Below are 10,248 nucleotides of genomic sequence, written 5' to 3' on the forward strand. Positions count from 1 at the left end.
GCAAGCAATGAAGGATGGTGAATCAGACGAGGATAGTGAGGAGAATGAGTTTTTTGATGTGAAACACGCAGCCGAGGAAAAAGTGCCGAAAAAGAAAGTCAGCGGAACGACACAGCATAGCAACGTTGTTTATGTACAACAAACACCTGGTTTTGCTCCTCACCCGCAAGATCTGGGAAGACTAATCTCTGAGTTTTCAGAAGGAGATGGGGTTTCAAAATGGCTACGGCGCATCGACCACTTTCGTGTCATTTATGGTTGGTCAGAGCAGATGTGTTTATTATACGGATCGACCCGTCTTACGGGTGCAGCAGCGAGTTGGTATCGGCGACAAGAAGAAAACATATTCAGTTGGATGCAGCTTAAGGAGCAACTCATTGTAGCCTTTCCGGAAACGTACGATGAAGCCGATATTCACCGTCAGCTGGAAGCAACGAAAATGGAAAAAGGAGAATCATATGAATCATTCGTGTATCGTGTCGACGCTCTGGCACAAAAAGGTGACTTCAGCACATCCGCTACGTTGAAGTATATAATCAAAGGATTGCGGCATGATAAGGTATACTTAAGCCTGCTGTCAAGGCAGTATACGTCGACGTTGGAGCTGCTACGACACATCAAATGGGTTGCGGCAAACTTGGACATGGTGCCTGCGGCTCCCAGTGCGCTGCGGATGACAAAAATGCCCGGAATGCCGGACTCAGCGATGAATTCTTCGGGAAACGTTCTTACGTGTTTCAACTGTCGAGAGCAGGGGCATAAATCGGTTGATTGCCCAAAACCACCGCGCAGAGAACGATGCAGCAAGTGTCTGAAAGTCGGACATGCAGCCGAAAAGTGTATGTTTCCGAAGACGGCGCACCCGAAGGAGGCGATTATAACAGGATCCAGAGGCGTGAAATGGAGTACTACCAACGCCGTCTTCAACAGTGAAGATGCAGAGGGTATTGCCGTCGATCCGTCATCGCAGGTGGAAGTAGATATCGATAGGGTCCAGGGTCGTATCCATACCCTTGCTTTGGTTGACTCAGGTAGCTATGCCAATCTTATAAAATATAAACATGTACACGGAATAACGCCTCTTCAAGGCACTAGCGAGGAAGTTATTGGAATTAATAACTCGAAAGTAAAAGTGCTAGGAGAATTTGTTGCTTCTGTTTTTGTTGGAAGCAAAAAGTATAATGCGCGTTTTCTGGTCGTGTCAGACGATACAATGAAGGTAGATGTAATCCTCGGTAGAGACTTTTTGATTGAGAACCGCATACAGTGTATCACGTTTCCCGTAAGGAATTCTAGTGGTGCTGATTCCTGTGACTGGTCCATGTTCGGGGAGATTGAAAATACCGGTGTGTTAACTGCGAACCGACATAGTAGCTTGGATGTAGGAGATGACGAATTTACTCGACGTTATCAAAACGAGTTGGAATCATTGTTAATTCAATGTTATTTTGAAAGGCAACGTCCAGCTATTCCTCTAGTGTCGTATAAAGCGGAGATACGGCTGAAAGAAAACAGGCTTTTCACTGCTACCCCACAGCGTCTCAGTGTATTCGAAAGAAAGGAGTTGGATAAAATTGTAGAGGATTTGCTTGGGCAAGGGATTATACGGGAAAGCGAATCACCATATACTTCCCGAGTGGTTCTGACGAAGAAGAAAAATAACAGTTACAGAATGTGTGTTAACTACAAGCCATTGAACAAAATTACAGAGCGAAACCATTTTCCGATGCCGATTATTGAAGATCAAGTAATGCGGCTTCAAGGTAAACGCTATTTTACTTCGTTGGATCTAAAAAATGGGTTTTATCATGTCGAACTGGAGGAGGAAAGCAAAAAATATACCTCATTTGTGACCGCCAGTGGACAATACGAATTTAACCGTTTGCCTTTTGGGTTCTCTAATTCCCCTGCTATTTTCGAGAAATTTATCACAAAAGTCCTAGCTCCGTTCATTCGTGATGGAAGATTAACAGTTTTTATCGATGATATGCTGATAGCATCGGAGACCATCGAGGAACATTTTCAAACGTTGAAAGAGGTTCTCGAGACTCTAGCGGACAATCGTTTAGAATTGCAGTTGTCGAAATGCCAATTCCTTAAGACACGTGTAGAATACTTGGGCTATCATGTAGAATTCAATCGTATACAGCCCAGTGATCGACATATTTAATCGGTACGAGATTTCCCTATTCCTACCGACCGGAAAAGTCTTCAAAGATTCCTTGGGCTTATCAACTACTTCAGGAAGTTTATTAACGGATTTAACGTTCAGGCCGGTCGATTATACGAGTTACTCAAGGAGGACCAAGAGTTCAGGTTAACGGCTGATCATGTCAAGGCTGTTGAAACGTTGAAGCTGGCCCTGATCTCCAAACCGGTACTTAGAATATATTCCCCAACCGCGGAAACGGAATTACACACTGACGCTTCTTCATCTGGTTATGGTGGTGTTCTACTGCAACGACAATCGGATGACGGGTTGTTGCATCCCGTTATGTACCATAGCAGAAAGACCACTCCCGCAGAATCCAGATTGCACAGTTTTGAATTGGAGACTCTTGCAATAATCTATTGCCTACAAAGATTTCGAACGTATTTGTTTGGACTTCATTTCAAGGTAGTTACCGATTGCAACTCGTTGAAGCACACATTACAGAAAAAGGACGTGAACGCTAAAATCGCTCGATGGGCTATGCACCTGGAGCAGTTCGACTTCGAAATTGTACACCGATCGGGAACAAAAATGCAGCATGCGGACGCTTTGTCTAGAATAAACGTGCACCTTATAGAAGAAGAAGACCGTTGTCCATCCAGTCTTTTCGAGAATGCACTATACGTCTCACAATTGAAGGATCCTGAAATTATCAAGATCAAACAAGCTGTGGAGTTAGGATCACTGAAAGATTATGAGGTTCGTGATGCAATTCTGTATAAAGTAGTCGGTGATAATTCTTTGCTCTATGTTCCTACGCATATGGTTTCATCGGTAATCAACAAATTCCATAATGAAATGGGTCATTTTGGAGTCGACAAGGTTTGTGGTTTGATCAAACGAACGTATTGGTTCCCAAAAATGCGTGAGAAAATTCTAGATCATTGCAAACAATGCATTAGTTGTATTGCGTATAATCCCCGGAATAAACGATTCGATGGAAACCTTACTACCGTCGAAAAACCGAAAGTTCCTTTTGAGGTAGTACATGTCGACCACCTTGGCCCACTCGACAAAAGTAGGGGAAAGAACGAATATATCCTGGCGGTCGTGGATGCTTTTACTAAATTCATCAAGTTGTATCCAACCAAGACGACGAAAACTACGGAGGTTATGAAGTCTTTAACAGCTTTTACATCTGCGGCATTCGACAAATTAGTTAATGATCATGGAATCAAGCATGTTAAGGTGGCCACGGCGTGCCCGAAAGCGAATGGGCAAGTAGAAAGATACAATAGGACTATGATGCCGCTATTGAGTAAACTGGTCGAGGAAACTGGTTCAAGTTGGGACACTGTACTTACGGATGCGGAGTTCCTGTTAAACAATACATTAAATCGAGCAACCGGTTGTTCACCATCCAGTCTATTGTTTGGGGTAGATCAGAGAAGGCATATTGATTACGATGTAACTGAATATCTTCGAGACCTAGTTATCCAGGACGATAGAAACTTACAGTCAATGAGAGAAGCAGCTGGTGAGCAAATGAAGCGACAGCAACAGTATAACAAACAGGCCTACGACCGACACTGCACAAGAAATACTAGCTATGATGAAGGTGATTTAGTTATGCTGCGAAGAGTGAATATTGTGGGTGAGAGAAATAAATTAAGACCAAAGTTCCGAGGACCGTACATCGTGAGAAAAGTGCTAGATAAGAATCGATATGTCGTGGGTGATCTGGACGGATTCCAAGTTTCGGGAAAACGATTTGAAGGAATATTCGATCCGTTAAATATGCGTCTCTATCAGAAAGGTAGTTGTCAAGCAAAATTTAGCGAGGATGAGTTAAGATTTGTATATCAGGATGTAGAGTATCTGAACAACGATATTGAATACGAGGATGTACAATATCTAGAAGAAACTAATGACGAATAATTGTTCCTTTATTTCAGATGAGTAGTGCAGGATGGCCGAGCTGTAAACTTGTAAAGAGAAAAATGTACACCCCTATAATTTGAATTATAACACACCATCCCTATGTACCATTTCTGACAGCTAGTGTCATTAGGTTTTCCCTCCTTTTTGGCTCGATTGGTTAGTCTGAGCAAATCTAGAAGCGTGGTAACACCGAAATAAAGTTCATTAAAACTAAAAGTGTTTTCCGTTCGATATCCGGATTGTTCCTCACAGTTATGTCTGTTTGTCTGTGATTATATCATTATTGCTTTCAACTTCTGACATAGCGTTATTATTCGGTACGTTGATCGCTTGTCATTTTTTCATTTGGAGATATTTTTGATTCCTTGAATCTAATACAAACGCAGTCAGTACGAGAAAACATCCTGGAAAATGATTAGGTTAAATAACGCCTAGTTATTGTTCTTGTCTTCTTCGTCTTCTTTCCTTTATTTAACGTCGGTCCGGAATCTAGTGCCAATCACCGACGGACATCGATTGCCATCCATTGACGGCAATCGAATGTGCAGGGAGGCAGCTTCCATACAACACACATGGGCCGGGACCGACGGCTTTACTTCCTTTCGAAAGGAAGACGTGACCAGAGATTTTCATGCCTCAGAAAAATCCCACAGACCTCGGCTGGGATTGAACCCAGACCCATTAAGGTTAGAAAGCAGTCACGCTTACCAATACACCACCGGCGCCAGCATATCCCGAACGTAGTCTAGATACTGTGGAATTCTACCCGCATAAACAATAACCATAAAAAGCGCCTAACCACCAATTCGGGATATCATCCCAACTTTATGTTGTATGGTCGTACCATCTATTATATCGTTAGTGTATGGTAACGGTTTATTAGTATATTCAGAAAATTCAAGTCTCTGTACTTCACCAATATCACTTTACTATGCAAAAATCCGGAAAAGCGCAAAATCCTAAAATATGACGAGAAGAAAAATTTTCGCTTCCGTTGTCAAGCGGTCGGTTTTAACTATTATAATTAATTTTATATTTTCGCTGTTTTTTAAGGAAACAATTCAAACTTTTGGACAAGAACGGAACATTTTGTTAATAATGTTACAAAGAAAGATTAAATAAGCTCTTCTAGAGTTAGTTCTAATAGTTCTAAGAAAAGTAAAACAAAAACATGCAGGGAACTTGCAAGACAAATATGTAGAAAATTCTGGCTAAGTTTTGAAGAAACTGTCGGAGAAAATTCTATGACATATCCAGAGGAAGCCAGAAAAGATTCTGAAATCGTAGACATTTCCATGGGAAGCCAGATGAAGCTCAGAAAAACTTTCCAATCGAGTCGGAAAAAATCTACGGAGAATGGTTTATGGAGAAACTTCTAGAGAAAGACGAAAGAAACTTCTGGGAGAATTATGTTGATATATTCAGTAGAAGTTAAATTGAGCTTCATGAGGAAGACGGAAGTAACTTCCTGCAGACGCTGGAGGAAACTTCGTAAGGTAGATTGCAAGAAACTTCTGAAAATGGTTGGAAGCCAGAGGGCTTACGGGACAGTTGAAATAAACTTGGGAAAAGTTGGGTAAAAATTCAGGTACAAAGAGATTTCTTGGAGATGTTATCACAACATACCCTGAAGTTCCTTACGGGTTCTAAAGATCCAACGATTTTCTTGATACTCATAAGAATCTGCAATGTCCTTGAAGTTTTCATCCTCGAATTAGTTGGAAATTCCCTGTTTGTAATGAACCTACCAGAAAATCTCTAAGCTTCTTTGAAAGTATGTGGACTTTCTTGAAGATTTTCGAACTTGGAATTGATGGAACATCAACATTGAAGTTCAGTGATCTTAAGGATTTTTTTAAATATTTAAAAGTTCTCGATACTGCCATTAAAAAGCACAGACCTTCCCTTAAAATGATCTTACAGTTTTGTAATATTCATGTTGTTTCCGAAATTGTAATGAAACTTTCGGAACTAAATTGATGAGTTCGGAGATACTCTGAATTTCTCAGAGCTCCTTTAAAGTTTCAGCAATTTTATAGAAAATACTTGATCTGTTCTGATGCTCTCATAGCTTCCCTAAATTTCCTGATACAAATGGAACTGTCCTGAAAATAATTAAATTTCCCTGACGTTCTTTGGACTTGTTAAGTTTCCAAACTTTTTTTTTGATGTTTCTTCAGATTTATTGGAGTCCTTTCTTAACTTTCTTAAAATTTCCGGGTTCTTAAATTTTAACAGAATTCAATGAATCTTTTTTTTATTTTATTGGAACTTATCCTTACAGATCTTTAAACTAACCCTAAATTCTAGACTTTTTGATATGACATATGCATTTTCAGCACGTTTTTATTTTCCTAAAAATAATGGGAAAAATATAAAAAAATCCTAGAAACGTAGAAACGTGTTGTAGCTTCATTTGAAATAAATCACTTTTGTTTTTCTCCCGTTAAAGTCAAATTGATTTACCGGAAAATCTGTAACATGCTTCGTTTACCGATTTTTTTTTTCGGCAAAGAAATACCGGTCAACGTAGCTGAGTGTCTTTTTTCCTTTATTTAACGTCAGTCTCTGTCAGCGTTGCCAGATATACCGATTCATCAGTATTACTACCGGTTTCCGAACTAGATACCGATATACATATAAGGTTCCTCAGAATACCGATTTTTGAGGTGTTATACCGATTTATACCGATTTTTTTTAAATCAAAATGATTATTGCCTACCCACCCTAAGAATTTCGGAGAAAACTATTGTGCGACACTTGTATCTTTTTGAATATCTCAAATTTTTTGAGTGTTTGAAATTCTAAAAAAAAAAATCATCTTCAAAAATGTCGTATGGATACTCTTTCGGTTAATGTTTCAACTTCCTCACCGTTTTTGCATTCCGTGAATCGATAAACAGTCGATGGCTCTTTATGGTAATTCCGGGGGAATCGGCAAATACTTTTTAAACATTATTTAACTTTCTGGATTTTTTTGAACTTTCCTCTGGAATTTTCTATTTACGATTCCTCTCGGAAACTTATTTTGACTTTCCTTGGAAGCTTCTTCAGCCTTCGCTCGAATGATTCTTCCTGGTACTTCAGGGATGCTTCTACATTTTGATTGCGGATCCACTGCGGAAACTTCAGAAAAGTCCAGACTTTTGAGTAAGTTTCGATAAATTAAAGAATGTTATAATAACTTCTGTTATAATTCTAAAATCCGGTCCAGCGAACACCAGTGAACTTAAGGAAATATCGTAAATATTTTGGATACTTCACAAGTCCAAAGAAATTCTGGGTAATTTAATGGTTTTCAGAACAGTTCCATTAGTTTCAGGAGAATTAAGAGAACCTTAGAAAGCTCTGAGAACATCAGGACAATCAGATCAGATCAATAAATTTCAAGGAAATCGTAAATTTTAAAGGAGTTCTTAGAAACTCAGGCAATTTCCGAAAACTTCAGCAATGTTCCGATGGGCTCATTCAAATTTAAGAAACGTAAGGGAAGTTACACGATCATTAGCACATTGTCAGAACATTTTATGGGAAGTTCCTTGCTTATTAATGGGAGTGTCGATCACTTTTAAAAATTAGAAAAATCGAGAAGATCAAAGAACTTCAATGCTGATGTTACAGTAAATTCAAGAAAATTGTGAAAGCGCGTAAGAAATTTCATAATCTTCAAGAAATTCTAGAGACCTTCAAAGTTGATTAGAGATATTCTGGTAGTCTCATTATAATCAGGGAAGTTCCAAGTATTTCAAAGATGATAAGAGTACTCCAAAACATCACGAGGAAATATGGAATATTCCTAAGTACATTTCAGGAATGTTCCAAAAACTTCAGGGGCATTTCGGGGTCTTCAAGGATGTTTTATGACCATTTGAAAAAAATTCTGGATCATTAGAACATCGCCCAAGAGCTCTTTCTTCCGGAATTATGTTCTTGTTTCTTTCGACTGTTCCGTAAGTGCTCTGGCTTCCGCCTTTCTCCAGATTTTTTTTTTCCAATCTACCTTAGGAAGTTTCTGCCAGCGTCTCCAGGAATTTTTTCCGTCTTCTCCAGGAAGTTCAATTAAACTTCTCCCAGAAATTTCATTCGTCTAGTTATGGAATTTTGTCCAGATGGTTTTTTTACTTCTTTCATCTAGATAAAATTGATAAATAGCAGATTTTTAGCGATGGGCCCAATCTTAGATCCATAGGCCAACATTAAAGCCATTTCAAGAAGTTTTTCCTGAAAAATCGAGGAAAATTTTACTCGCTCACTGAGTAACCTCACATTTGTAAATTTTAAGTAAAATTCTACTCAATTTTGAGGTACCCTCATTGACCATGCATATTTCAGTTCTCATGCTCGTTCTCGTGTAAACATATTTAATGCCTTATCCAAGTTGGCAACCTGGTTCGTTTGTAGTGCCATCTATATCTGTTTATTTACTTGCACGCAATAAAATGGCATACAACTTTTGAAGGAGATTTATTTTATTATCGAGCGGATGAACAAGAATTAGAGATGCAACTTGCCGACTTTGATGATACATGTCCTTAGCTGATTTTATAGCGCAATACATTACATTTATGACAATTTTGATTAGATACGAGAAAAAAAACGGACATGGATATCGGTGAGTGAATTGTTTGCCTTCAGTTAGACTAAATATAAAGTTTCCGTCTTCGTCTCACTTAGTTTTCTGTTTTGGGCAAAGTTTTTAGATTATCAAAAATAACTAGGGGAATTTACGTATTCTCGGCAACATAAGCAGCGACCTTCTTTCTATAGCCTTTTTCTCTAAGGAACGCACACATATGCAGTATTGGTTTGTTTACAATCTTTTGCTACCAGCTGCTCTAACAATTTCTGTCGAAAGAATTGTCAAAAACTGTTTTGAAACGCTTTTACAAAGCTCCAATCTTCTCTAGTGAGAGCGAGTATTGTCGGCAACCAGTTTTTCTTCGGCAACCGTTCCATTTGAACTGCATGTAAATCTACTGTTCTATTATCGGCAACTCGAAATCAGCTACAATTTGAAGTGTGTGTGTTTCATTTCAAGAAAACCTTGCTAGATTGCTTTTTCTCAGTGGTAAAAGTATAGTCAAATTGAAGCTGAAAGCATAAAGAATCGTTTGCATGCATTCAGCGAAGAGTTTTCGTAAGAAAATCCAGTGAAAATAGTGTTTCAATTTGGGTTGCCGAAAATAGTCTGGCATGCCGAAGCCGTCATTTCCCCTATATGGTAATCATCATAGTTTAGAATTCACGAATCAGGGATCGCTAGAGGTTTAATTTGTTAATATGTTTTGCCTTTATTTGAAATTTTAACTAATTAGAATATTTGGTCGCCTTAGCAATCAGATTCCGATAAAAATAATCTATTAGTTGCCAACTCTGTTCAGAAGATTCTTGTCATCCCCATTTAGAAAGAAATAAGCAATTCGTTTATTTAAAAATATTTCTCAAAAATAGGACACGGTTCATATCAGTCACTTTTGTTCATCAATAGTCTTGTCCATCTGATCACCTTTAGGGCAAACAATTCAAAATTAACACATTTGCGTTGCCTTATGAGTGAATTCAGAACTAAACTCTTACTTTAGGTAAGTCTTGTCCATCTGAATAAATTTAGCGAAGCCGGAAACTTTCTATCTAGTCAATATGTTAAGTTAGGGCAAACAATGAAAAACTAATGATACACTAGCACTGTCTGACGAGTGAATTTTGAACTAAACTCTTTACCTTAGGATAGGTCTTGTCCATCTTAACAACTTAAGCGAATACGGTAACCAGCCATATGAGCAGGATCTGTAGATAGCGTTATATAATGGTGTAACTTAATCATTTTCGTTTTAGCACCATCTAGTAAGTATATTCTGTCAAACACTATCCATAGTTTTGAAGACCTTGTATTCTATAACATCTTTGCAGAAGGAAGCAACATCGTATGTGGATGGGATCTCCTGAGTCCTGATATAGAGATCTCTAACATAAAAATATGCCACTTCATGAGTATATTTTTACAATGACCTCTCCCTATGAGAGACCCTCTTTGGTAATTTAGACATAAAGTACATTAAATTTAATTTACAAAACATATGAAATCTCAAAAATCCGTCGAACCTTTACTGAGATATGACAACGTAGGTTTTTTTTTGGCACAGACGAAGGGTTAA

Source organism: Ochlerotatus camptorhynchus, unplaced genomic scaffold, assembly GCF_037179485.1.
Source record: "Ochlerotatus camptorhynchus isolate MF236.1 unplaced genomic scaffold, CSIRO-AGI_Acam_v1.1 ptg000171l, whole genome shotgun sequence".
Taxonomy (NCBI): Eukaryota; Metazoa; Arthropoda; class Insecta; order Diptera; family Culicidae; genus Ochlerotatus; species Ochlerotatus camptorhynchus.